This window comes from Macrobrachium nipponense, chromosome 47 (assembly GCF_015104395.2).
Source record: "Macrobrachium nipponense isolate FS-2020 chromosome 47, ASM1510439v2, whole genome shotgun sequence".
NCBI classification, from domain to species: Eukaryota; Metazoa; Arthropoda; class Malacostraca; order Decapoda; family Palaemonidae; genus Macrobrachium; species Macrobrachium nipponense.
The window spans coordinates 24,449,773-24,463,827 of NC_087222.1; the positions used below are offsets into that span (position 1 = coordinate 24,449,773).

General features: G+C 38.3%; 1 pseudogene; it reads right to left on the reverse strand.

The window, feature by feature from the left end:
- The window catches only part of LOC135204587 (cytoplasmic FMR1-interacting protein-like), a 35,963-nt pseudogene that overhangs the window by 3,079 nt on the left and 18,829 nt on the right, over positions 1-14,055 (reverse strand).

Here is a 14,055-nt window from a genome sequence, read left to right on the forward strand (position 1 = left end):
TGGGAAAGGGAAAAAGAGGGCTCTAGGAGAGAGGTACTACAATAGGGACAGCATTACTTACTCAATTGTTTGTCTTTCTCTGCTAGATAAATGATTAATGACATTACAGTCCTTATTAAATATTTCAGCCTTTCGCTATCTATTAGATTAATGATTAACAATGTGTGCAATACATGTACGTATAATTATTTTAATCACACATTTGCATAAAATGTAAACAAAACACTAGCTGCCATAGCTGTCAAGCCTGTTTTTAACTGTACTATAATCAAACATTAGACTGTAGCAGGTACTATCAATTCAGTATGAATCAGAACACACAAGAAATAGGTCTAAAAAATGACATATGACTGCATACCACAACAGAGGTGATGTCAGCTCCTTCAAACCGTGCAATGGCGACCTCCAGGGACTTATGCATAGAGGCATTTATGCGCTGACAGATGAGCTTGTTCAGATCGATGCTTCTGCCCAGGAGCTGGACGTGTCGCTGCTTCAGGAGAGTTTCGTACCTTTGGCAACGAGAAGGAAGGAAGAACCGGTCAGTTGTGAATGTTACTTCACTGACACCAGAGTTAAAACAGACATAAGAATGAAAGGCTCACGTTTCAATGCAATACAAGTTTTCTTACACATCAAAGACGAAACTACAGTACTTTGTCTACCAGATCGTTCACTTAGGCTTAACTTAGGCCTAATGAAAGGAAAAACTCACCTGTTGGCTGGTGGATAATGTATTCTCATGTGGTGCTGACTGCATTCTCCTCTGAAGCGCTTATCCAACAAGATGCTGCGGAGAGCGGGGAACATTACTTACAATTCAAAAAAAGGAGGTCTTAGTGTGACCCATTTCAAAGACATTCTTTCAATACTTGAGATGGAATATCAACAGATAATCTGTCTATGGTTTACAGTGCTACCTGACTGTTTCCCACTTTGCTATGTCACAAAATTTTGTGGAACATATTTTTCTGGAACTTATGCCTATGAAAAAGCGTGGTAGCACTGTACGTATGTAAGTGGAACCCCCGTATTTGCATTCTCCAGATTCGCGGACTCACACATTCGAAGATTTCTCTCGGGAACATTTCAAAATTCGCACATTCGCTGTATTTTTCTATTAGATATAACCACAAATTCCTGTTTTTTTTATCAATTTCATCATAAAATGTACTTTTTGTGATAAAACTATTAAAAAAAAAACAAATATAAAAATTTTAGTGGACTTCTCTTGAGTTTTAACTAACATAATAGGCGGTATTTAGTGTTTTTATAGGGGTTCCAACTCTTCGCGGGTTCTAACTAGTTATTCACAAGGGGGGGGGGGGTGTCTGGCATGCATCCCCCGCGAATACGGGGGGACCACTGTAATCTTAATCTCTCCATTTTGAAGTGACAGTGGCCCCTTGACCTATGAGTTTAATTTGTTCCCGTGGCCGAGCTCGTAGCTCAATTTGCTCGCACAACAAATCAATTTCCACCGTTGAAAGTATTAATCCATTCCAACCCTCAAAAATGCCACCCCATATTTTAATGTTCAATGTTATTGAATAAGGAAAATACATTTCTAAATAACCAAATATTGTATATAAAAACATAATAGAAAGAGTATGTAAAGTTATAACAAGGTTTTACACAGAGTAACAGGTAGTGTACACAAGATCCACTGACGGCACTACAACCCTACAGGGTCTTCAAAAACGAGCAAAAGCATGAGCAAGCTATTTATTTGAAGGAGCTGGACAGCCTAAATGGGAAAGGCTAAAGTCTATAGAATAGACTATAGAATTGAGGCTACAGGCCAAGCATTGGGACCTAAGACAGCGTCAATCACTGCTGAAAGGGACATTGAGAGTACAGGAGGTTTTGACAGGTCTAACCCTGGAGGGGAAAACTTTTGTTTGCAGTTGCACTAGGAGGTAACTGTTAGCGAGGATGAAAAGTCCGACGAAAGAGAAATAGAGTTTATAAGCGAATGGATAAAGTTCGAAGCTTCGCACCTCCCAGCCAAGTGCTTGTAGTGCGAGAAGATCTGCTCGGACAACTTGAAGACAAACTGGTCAAAGCACAGGTTGACCTCTGCTTCGATTCTCGTCGTACAGGAACTGCTTGCGGAACTGCGTCAGGCGTAGTAGGCACTGTCGTTGTACAGATCTAGCGGGTATAGCACGCACCTGAAATAGCCATGGATATATGTGGGTTACGGCGTCACATGTATAGTGTTTGGCAAGATGCATATATAAATATAAAATGCAGTTGGCTTACAGTGTAAAGAGCATGAAAATTGGAGAAAGACTAAGTTTAAGATGTTGAACAGCATACAAGGAATTATAAGTCTAAAACCCCAGCTCCACACACACAAACTCGTCGACAATACTCACTCCATCATAGAAGCGTCCTTTGTCCGCAGAATGTGATCTGTCAGTATCCAGGGCATGGACATTTCAATGGGGTAACTGGAAAAGGGAGACAAAAACATTGTGAAATTACAATCAAGATGTGTCAAGTGTTTGGAAATGTCCCACCCTCTATTTCTTCATCATTTTCACCCATCACTATCGTACTAAGCCAAGGCTATGCTGTCTACAATACTGGCTCTACAAGAAGGAGACGAGGATTCGTTCGTTAGCTGAACTTTCCAACGGTGGCATTACTGTAAGACACTAACTTGCGAGTGCAGACTGTCTCCTGAATTGTGGGCAGAGATCGTGAGCAAGAACACCATCGTAAAATTCATATGAGGTGGAGCAATAAAGAGAAAAAAATATGTATTAACAAATAAGTTTTGTAAAACTTATACAAATACAGTTTCCTGTATGTTTCTGTAGATTCTGAATCCACAAAAATATGTGTTAACAAAATATTCTTGGTAAATAACACATCTACAGTTTCCTGTACATTTCTGTAGATTTTTAATCCAAAAGAATGGCGCCCAGTGGTAATTCAGTGACAGTCCACACTCCAAATGTCGTCAAAACGTAAGTTACAAGTTAAAGTGGTCAGCTACGGCAACTTCTATGAGACATACCCACACCCTTGCTAAGATTAACAGTAATCTCAACTAAGAATCACAATCTTCAGCTACATATGTCAGCTAACCCATGCACGAAAAAAAAGTACTTTGAGTTAATGTCTCACCAAAACCAAACTGAAAAACTTAGTGGCATTCAAGACTAAACTAATCTAATCCCCCTTTGTCAATGATTTGGTAGATTACGTTTCTTTTGCAACAGTTTGAAACACACCTAAACAGAACAGAGAAAAAGTTATATATAACATACGTAACTGGCGACATCGGCATTAACATACAATAAGCATGATGCTGCTTTTGACAGTTCATATGTTGATGAAACTGTTTAAATGACGACAGCGCAGCTAACCAAAACATGTAAGCCCACATACAAAATACCACAGAAAATTATATATATGAGAATTTGTTTACAAGGTACAACAGTTTAATGAGATCAGCTGATGCCAATATTCTTTTAAAACAGCAAGGCAAAAATAAAATATCTGTACAATTTATTTAATTCGGTAGCAGTTTTAATAACTTGAAAATGGTATAAATCTGTCAGCACGTGTAGATGTTATTTTAAAAAATGAGATCTGTATAATTTATTGCATTCTGCAGCGTATTGAAACTCGAAAACAGTAAGTTTTGTGTCGAATCTGTTAGCAACTGTGAATATGGTTAATAAAAGTAAGATATCATACAAAAAAGTTTATACGTTATTTCTATTTAAATGCTATATTCCTGCAGTAGACAAATACTATATTAATGCTGTTACATATCTGATTATTGTAATGCAAACCAGTTCACAGCCTGAGTTACTGGTCCTTCGTAGACATTACAGTAAACAGTGATCATTGTGAGTTACGATAATTAGATCCTTTTACAAAATTAAGCCCTTGAGTGGTAACCAACAAACCTTAATCAGCGTGTTCCTAAGTGACGGACATCTGGCACCAAACCGGTACTTTGTCCAGACACAGAGGCAACAACAGTGTTAAAAATCGCAAGCTCAGTGACCTTAGACGAACGTGTAGTTTTTGTTAAAATAACAAAACAAGTGAGTCTTAGCCTACGTGCCAGTATACTGTGATGCTGACGTGAACATTGTACACGATACTTCTGTGCAACACATGTAAATGTACTCCGAAAGACGAGCTTAATAAAATTAAAAGACATCAACGTGACATTAAGAGGGCCAAGCGTGCTAGAGATTGGATTTAGTAAAAAAATAAATTAATTTAAGTTGTTATACATTTACTTAAGCATAAATTGCATGAAATAAAATTTTGACAAGATCCTGTTGTTATCAATACTAAAGTTTTAAGGTTATGTAAAAATTATCAACTATAATGTATGGTACTCAGAAGTTGTAGGCAGTCTGACACTTCATCCTATGTTGGTTCACTGGTTGTATGCTTAGTAAACAAACCAATTTTGAACCAGGCTAAAAAAAACCCCAAATCTTGACACCCGATGGCACAGGATAAAAACGCAGTTAGTTGTTATCAATGACACTTACAAAATACTACTACACACTGTTAACCTCTCACCCCAAAACAAATGAGTAAACCGTCCTCATGCAATACACCGTACGTTAATATGAGTGACTAAAACAAAATGAACCGGCTTAACCAAGAGTTAGTACATCATCTTACAACAAGGATGAATTGAGCTATGGAAAACCTGAAGAAGTTTAAGGTGAGAGACAGAATTCAAGAGTTCCAAACTGACTGTACAGAGGCTATGTGTCGTAGAGGAGAGACTACTGGAAAGAATCTTGTAAAAATATTTCACATGAAAACTACAACCCTCAAACTTTCCTATAAAAACTACACAAAATTGTGGAAGGTTTCAGACGTTGGAATGATACAAAAAAGGGCTGTGAAGGAGTTCTGAACACTGGAATGATGGTGATAACAGAAACGGAAGGAGAGAGGTTTAAGAACCTTCCTTGAATCCGGTGGAATCTGCAATGGCCCCTACAACCTACCAAATCTCTAAAGAAAGGAGTCACTCTTCTGTTTTTCCAATGCTTAAGACAGTGACGGCACCCGATTACCTAACCTCAGGCCTACGTGAAATGAGAGAAAGTTGAGAGAAATGAAAATTGAATGGGGACTACCTGAAGGAAATGACAAGTTGGGGAAAACAGAAGAAGAGCATAGTTCCGAGGTATACATAATATATGTACAAGGAAATAATAATTTTCCAGGCCACTGAATCCCAAGACTGCCAATTTTGCACGACCAAGTTGTGATAACATGGCATGGAAGCACAAGACAGAGTAATCTAGGACTTCTAAGACTGATAACATGACAAGGACAGAATAAATATTGGTAATTATTAACGAGATCTTTTACATTTGTCCAAATGTGCCTTTGTAACGGTAAAGTACTACGGAGCCAAAATTCACATAAACAATGCAATGAAGAAGTAGCAGAATGTTCACATTCCAAAGCATGTAAGGACATCTTCCCAACAATAGGAGGACTGGCCTATACCAGTCAGCAAAGATTTGACAAGAACTTGTAGGTTACATGCCCAAAATGACATTGTCATCGGTTTACAGACTCCTACAACAAACCTTGGCAGTCTGGTGAAAGAAGAAATGGAAAATACGGCCCAGAAGTTGTTTGTGTATTTATTTTGATCAGTTCTGTGCACACCACATGACTTGGAAAAAAAGTAACGTCTTTATCCTAAGTCACACTTGGAAAAACCACATTCTGAAGTCTTGGAATTCAGTCTAATTCTACAAGAATGTCTGCACAATACAGTGGACAACGTAAGGTGCTACGTAGCCAGTATTCATGTCAAGACTAAAACATTGGAATGTCAAAACTACAAAGTCACTCCCTAATGCAACAAATGAAATTAACTTTGATTTTATCCAGTTATGTTTCAGCAACAGCAAACACCAGGCTAAATTACTTATAAATCACTATAGTAATAATGTTCTCCTAGACTTACACCTAAAAACTCAACTACAAGTTATCAAATAAATGCTAAATATACTAAGTCTAAATGATAACACAGAACCTGTTCTCAAATATACCGAAATATCTCGGGCTATAAACTACATCCGTGTCTTAAACATTTCAAATGGATCTTTTGTTCTGCATTGCCAGATCACAACCCATACTTATACATTTCAAAATTACCTTAGAGATGAAAATAAATTGTAAACTGCCAGTTGATGATACTAAGTTCTTACAAACAGTTTTTAGCAAGCTCAAAATTCCTGATGTTCTAACATTTTCTGAAGCACTTACATTATAACATTAATGCAAAAGAATTAAATTAGACTAAAACATTGTCAAGGCATATATTAGCTCATATGATTAGCATTGCATTAGCTTATATTATTGACAAAGGCTTGGAAGTTACAGAACTGACAAACTCTTAATCATAAAATTCTAAAAATTTCCAAGAAAAAAAAATCTAAGAACGCAACAATGATTCTTTCTTTTTCTATTTCAGATACGTAATCTACTTAAATATACACAACTATTGTCTGACAAACTAGAAATAGAGAAGCAATATGTATTATACTGTAAGTTCCTTCTTTTCAAACATAAAACTACTTATAAAATAATCTACGACACTAAGTCCAACTAAGTGTGCTTTGGACTAATCTGACCGACGCATTTGCAAACCTGCGTTCACAACCTTCACGCAAGTTCGTGTTCTAGGGGAAAAAAACACGGTCAATACTCTATCTAAACACAGCACGGCATACCACAACCTAAAAGTTTAAAATCCGACAGGGCTGTCCAGGCATTTCTTTAGATGCTAGACCTATTTACTGTAATCTAATGACAACTATTACTCAACTGGCACTCTAAGGAGGTGCACGTATCAAAGTAAAGCAGCTCAAGACAACAGTTGCCATATCTCTTTTGTTTCCACGACATTCACAAATAAACCTCATGATTTCCAGCCATAGGTTCTTAAACTCCTCCTTGTCTGATTCCGTTGAGGTTACTGTGTCTCTTGACAAACTGAAGCTTGAACTGTCATCAGCTGCCAGAAATCTGAATGAGTTTAAATCCCAAAATTACTGTCCAGAGATGTTACGTGTCTCGACAAACTGAGGGCAGCTCAAATCATTATTAGTGCACTCCACAAGTTTAGTCAACCAAAATCTGAATCAATACAAATCACAAAGTTATCGTCCAAACAAGTTAAGTGTCTTGACAAACTGCGGACAGCTCAGATCGTTGACAGTGCAGTTTACAAGCTTAGTTGACCGAAATCTGAATTAATGCACATCACAAAGTTATTGTCCGAATTCTGTATGGACCTTGAGTGCCCGAAGAATATTCTAAACTAATCTGTGGGTCCTCTTATGTTTTACAGGCAAGGTTCCGTTGCAATCATGATTCAGCCACTGAATCTTGTTTGTATTTATACACTGGACAAGGTCAAAATTCTTTAGAATTAGGAATGCACTGTTAATCTAGCATACTCCCATCAGGGAAAGGGTTTAAGGTTTAAAAACCTGACTGAAGCACCCATCACGCTACGATAAGTCTCACAAAACTGAACGATCAACCCAAACGCAAAAAAAAAAATAAATAAATAAAATGTGAACTTAACAAAAGTTAGTTTAAGTGCATTTCACAAACTGGGGGTATACAATTCTTGCAGGCATAAAATCTCTAAAGTATATACCAAGCAGTAACAAAAAATTTTTCCTAGGAGAACACAACTCGTAGCAAACCAAAATAATACAACAGTGACTAAAGGCTACCTCTCGTCAAACGAGCGTCATCTACATTTGCTTAGGGCAAGGGTGTATGCCGATCGGGACACAGGGAACAGACGAACAACCTCTCTCTCTCTCTCTCTCTCTCTCTCTCTCTCTCTCTCTCTCTCTCTCTCTCTCTCTCTCTCTCGTTCGCAAACATTACAGAGAGGGTGGGAAAGTCTTACAGAGAGGGTGGAAAGTCTAAGAGGAGTTCCCAACAGAAGGAAGCCTACATTATAAAATTCAGCCAGAAAGTCTCCCTACGCACAGCCAAGGGAAATGTACGGAGTCAATAATAAGGATGCAAGAGTTACGAAGGCAGGCACAAGCAAATGCAAGAGCAGCGCGGCTGAGGCAGAGGCAGAGCAGAGCAGAGCAGGCACAATGACAGCAAACATCAACAACTGAAAAAGAAAATAAAAAAAAGGGCGGGAAGGCGATACCTGTATTCTCTTGTCCATAACCACCAAATCTTTACATTCCTCATTGTGCTGGTGGTCCACTGTGCACTTCTACGGAAGAGGAGGAAGGCAGGATGTGCACCAAGAGGGGAAGAAGAAGAAAAAGAAGAAGATAATATAAAGAAGAAGTTGGAGAGGGCACTCGACAAAGAGGGGAGAACAACATGTCGGAGGGTTTTCAAAAATGGGGAGGTGGACACAGAGACAATGTTTGAAACCTTCGTGAGGAGATGGAATCAACATGTTTGGGGGCTTTTGCACGCACGTGGGAGGACGTGGTATTGCAGAACGTAAACTGATTGCGATAATGATCTACGAGACTTATCAACAGCAATTTGCGAACACAAATGAAACCACTGACATTAATTTACAAAACATTACATCATAATTGATCCAAATTCTTTCCAGGAAAGACATTAGTCTAAGAGTACTATCTAAGCTTGAAAACTTGACACTCTAACAAGTAAATACTATCAACAAGGAAGAATAACTGTACACATTCACAGCCAAGTTCAAAAAAGGACAAATCAAGAATCATCTTACAAGCGACGCCTCTCCCTTCGCGCGAGCAAAGCAAAATGTTCTACTGATTCGAATGAGGATGAGGGACAATGAAATACAGTCTGCGCATGAACAACAATGAGATGAGAGGTTTATCAGGTATCCAGATATAAGCTTGAGACACTCATATGCCATTTCAGCATGGGGGGGGGGGGGGGCGGGAAACTAACATTATTAAAGTTGGCATGGATAGGGGTGACACACACGCACAAAATAATTCAACAAGGGAAAAGGGATTTTAGGTGGTCACATCACAACTGCAAGGTGACAATTTTGACAGAGTTCCTCTTATTCACTTCTCGTTTCAGTAGCAGACATCAGAGATTTGACTTCCGTGATCTACAGTTTTTCCCCGTTTGAGATCAAACATTACAAAGCATGACTTTCATGCACTGATACAACTGAGGGTGTTTGGTCCCAAATCGTTTTTATAAACTGTTACAAAACTTCAAGTAGGGCAGGTCTGAAACATAAACTTTACATACAGCACTACATAACCACAAAACATTACAGAAAATTACTGCGAAAATTTTTACAGCACATCTACAAAGACGCATTACTAAATCGTCACTCTGACGTCTACTACCGAAAGAAAAGGAATCACTTTCACAAGTACCTTGACCCTACAGTGGTGGGGAATGGATGAACGGACACAATACTGTGCTTGGACAATTTAAAATAGGAAAATGTTCAAAACAGAAATGAAAGAAAAGTAACTGACAAATACTATGCTGTCATCTCAGCTGTCAAAATATTCCATTTCACACACACAAACCAAAACATGGATATCAAGTACCAGGTACAATATTTGCAATGATTTCTCGGATTGGATGATAATATACACAGTACGAAAATACTTTCGTATCACCTGGAAAATATAGATATATGACAGTCACTGTTCTGTAGAGGTTAATTAGAAATAAATACTCGAACTGAAAAGAAACAAATTGATATTTTGATCTAGATGATCCCTAAGTACTGACCAGTAAAACCTTTTCTTGCAGAACATGCAAGTTCAGCAAGGATGTCCCTGCACCTTTGAATAATAATCATGATCTGGATAGTTTCAAAACACAATGAGGGACCCACAATAGCTGACTCTACTGAAAACAGAAAAGAAAGCAAGAAATCTAATTGCTTTCCACACACAACCAACTTTTCTGTAAAGCTGTTACAGCATATAATCATGGCCATCAAAAATAGAGATATCTTTCGGTGGTCTCGGGATGATGCCGTGTGATCAGCGGCCAATGAGACTTCAACTACGGCCTGGTGGTGGCCGAAGTTTAACCAATTAAATAAGATAAAAACTAGTGAGGCTAGAGGACTGCAATTTGGTACGTTTGATGCTTGGAGGGTGGATGATCAATGTGTAGTACTACCAACTTGCAGCCCCCTAGCCTCAGTAGTTTTTAGGATCTGAGGGCAGACAAAAAAAAAAATGTGGATGGATAGACTAAACTGGCACAATAGTTTTCTGTCAACTCTGCCAGATAACTAGCAAAATTCCTGATACCTTCCACTTCCGAACTAGTGCCGGGTACCCAGTATTTTCTATTTGATGTATAAATAATCTCATTTAGTTTGCAAAGCAGACTAACGTTTGTAGCAGGATGATGAGTTGGGAGAGAAGGGGCACAGGGACATAGCTCTACAAAGTTCTCAGCTTTTGAGTCTCAGACTTTTTGACCCAATATAAAATTAGATCTTATAGTCACAAGCTCATTCTATACCACAATGTGAACAAAGGGCCTTACATACTTCTAAGTATTTCTCTATATTTTTTATGTAAATTTAACACCAATAATGGCTAATTGGTGAGCATTTTGACATCCATGCACTAAATATATCCATCTTGGTGTAGAGTCCACTAGGAAAGAAAACCAGATGTCTGTAACTCGTTAAGGTTCAAGGAAAACAAGTACTGACAGAAAGGGCTATAAAAAGCTGGTCTGGTTGGTTAAAATCTTGAAGGAAAATGTACAATATTTTGATGGATAACCCTGGCCTTTACTCAAACGTTTACAGATGCGAGGAAGGGATTATAGATCTGAAACGTATTCCAGAGGACGTTTATTCAAGAAATGTGACGGTTATACTTACGAGGTTTCAGAAGTTATTAAGAGTCTGATAAAACATTATGATACACTGATAACAGAAGCGGCTCTGAAATCTTCTGGACGTTTGTCTTGGAGGGCTAAAAGGATTTGGACTCGACCTTAAAGATAGTCAGGGAACTGCAATGCAGGAAGAGTCCCTTAGTCTGGCCGCAGAGGTCAAGAGATGAGATTTACTGATTTCTGCAAACACTAGAAATGGAAATGTGCAGATGTGATGCCATTGTAAGCGACAAACTTTAATTATCCATCATCACAGTCTATTTAAGATGTAATAAGTGAACTTCCTACATGGATACAGCAGATAAGTACATTTTGATAATGAATCCTACATTGTAAATGGCTCTCCTTCCAACATTAGTTCCTGTATCATAAGATCCACTTCAAAGTTGAACATATTCTGGCCTTGTAACAACTTTAGCAACTGTTTTACAGTGGACTGCGACTCAAATTTCTGGTAAAACTTTTTCCCTCGCCATTCTGTGAAGGACAGGTACACTGCACAACATTACTTTGACCGTTTTCATAATCAACTGCACCGTGAAGATGAATCTTCAAGCTAGACTTGAGAAGAAAGGTAATTCACCATCATCAAAAACAAAAAAGACTCTATTGCTAATACTTCCGTTGATAATAATACAAAATCACTGAACTCAAACCAAATTGAAGTCAAGATGAGGGGGTTCCTTTTCACCCGCATACATTCACTGCAAGCACACCTCTATTTCATGAAAATCCAGCCAAATCTCTCACCTCTATCATCACTCAAACTTATTGGCCCTCGGACGAGCCACTGCTCCGAAAACGAGTTGCATTCGAGCGAGGTTGTGTTACCTTAGTTATCAACTGTCCAAGCAAGCATTTAATAAAAGCTGAAAGGGAGTGGAAGCAGGGTGGACGTTAACAAACAGAAGCCACGGAAACGGAATATACACAAAAAGGAAAATGAAGCGAGACAACTAAAGACTATATATATATATATACTCTCATGACAAGTTTTGCCAAGCTTGACGTACTGAAAGCCATAACAGTCGGTTAATGTTCTGTTTTTCCTCCGGTCATTCTGATAAAGCTGCATGCCCAGGCATTCTTGAAGAAAAATCAAAGATTAATCAAATGGAACCACAAAAGGGGGGTGAGGGGTGACAACTTGGTCAAACATCTAAGGTACATAACTTAGCCTAACGAGGTTAATAAGAACGAAGAGGTTTGACGGTAAAAAAAGGGGGTGAATTTACGAAAACAAATCACTCGGTCGGAACTAAAATTGGCTATGAAAAATCTTCAAAATATTGAAAATGAATTTTTTAAAACCACGAAACCATATATACTCTCGGGGGGGAAACGCTGCCTTGCGTGAGCTTGTCCAAAGAACTGGCTAACTCCATTCGTGCTTTCTCCTTCGAAACACAGTCTTCCAAAATCACTTCTTGGACACAGACTAGCCTTGCATCAAGCCCAATTAAACTCATCACCTTCCACGTCACACCCGTCGAACTCTCGTCTCCTCGGACTGCTTAAACTAAATTTAACCTAAAACTTAAAGGCTACACAAAATCTTAATGGCTACAAACATATCATCACACATGAGAAGGAATTTGCGAGGGAAGGTACAAAGAAAGGTTTCAAAGAGAGGCTCTATGGAAGGGAAAAGAGGTTTCTCTGATTTTCACTTCATAACTGCTGTAAATACAGAAGATCATTAGTGTGGGTCTTAAAGTGTAACACCAGCCTTACGTAGACCAAAGGAAAAGGTAAAATTAGTAAATACAAAAGTTCCCTTTGGGGAAAACAAAGACAGTGTTCCAGGGTACAGTCATAAAACAAAAGTGGAGGCGGAATAGGAGCCTAGACGTCTTCACAAGTCCTCCGTGAACCTAAATGACTATATTTCACTGAGTTGTCACAGAAGGCACCTGCAAAGATTTAGGCTCACGAAAAAAGGGTTACTACAGCAATCATTCGTTTCACAATTACCGATACACAGATTCGAAGCAAAATATGTCACTATATCATTTTCCCTACAACCAAAGTGGACTGGGAAGGATTCCATATTTGCTCATTTCTTGTTAAGAGGTAAAGAGTCATAATCATATACACTTTCATGTCCCTTTAGCCTTTGAGGGTTTAGACATGATAGGAAGCATCTCCTTCTTTACCTATTCCCTTTAGTCACGATTATCTGGGTCTCCATATAGTAGGTCTTTCTAAGAATACCTGGTATTATGATATCTACTGATTCAAGGCCCCATATCATTAGACTAAATAGTCATTAATATTAGGAGAATTCAATAAAATCAGGCCTCTATACAACCCTCACAACGAATTCATTACAGATGTTTTAAGAGCTCTACAGCTGTTAAAACTCATGACTAGTGTGCAAAGATGTCTGCAGGTGTAAATCTGAGAGTTCATTTTAAGATTATGATATCTACAGGTTTTAACACGCTAGTTCTGTTCTCACATTTTGATATGCCGAGATACAACGTTCAAGAATTGTATTGTCTAGAGCTGTTGATGGACAAATTTCATTCGAGAATCCAAAATCAGTGGGTGTTCATGCATACATATCAATAAAACTGAGACTCCAGTTAAGTAAATTTCTTCATCACCAAACTCTTGGTCCAAAAACTTCGCTTGTAAACAAACGCGCCTTGACAAAGACATCAAACACGTCAATGAAAGACACATACTACATAGCATTAGGAAGAAAAGCTATTACCAACCACCAATCACTCTAGCAACACAGCACACAGACAAGATTATACGTATTTCCATTCTTGAAGAGAGACATTCTCATCACAACTTATATAATGGCATTGTCAATTTGCAGCGCCACAGAACACAGATGATGACATTCTTAAAATGCAGGATTACGGGAGAGGGAACATACAGGTCTTCGTCATGGGAATGCGGGGAGAGGGACGTTACATAAAATGTAGGCCGATGCAACGGTCACCATTCTGACATAACACATAAATACCAAGACAGACAAAATGATTGCTGAGGGAATCATATAAGAAATTTGAAGCCGTTCAAGTTGAATTTTAAGAATATTTTAAAAACACATACACTGAAAAGTATTCGTGCATTGTAGCAAGAGATTTAAGGCTATATTGAGAAAACCAAACAGCACAAAAAAAGTCTTGGAAT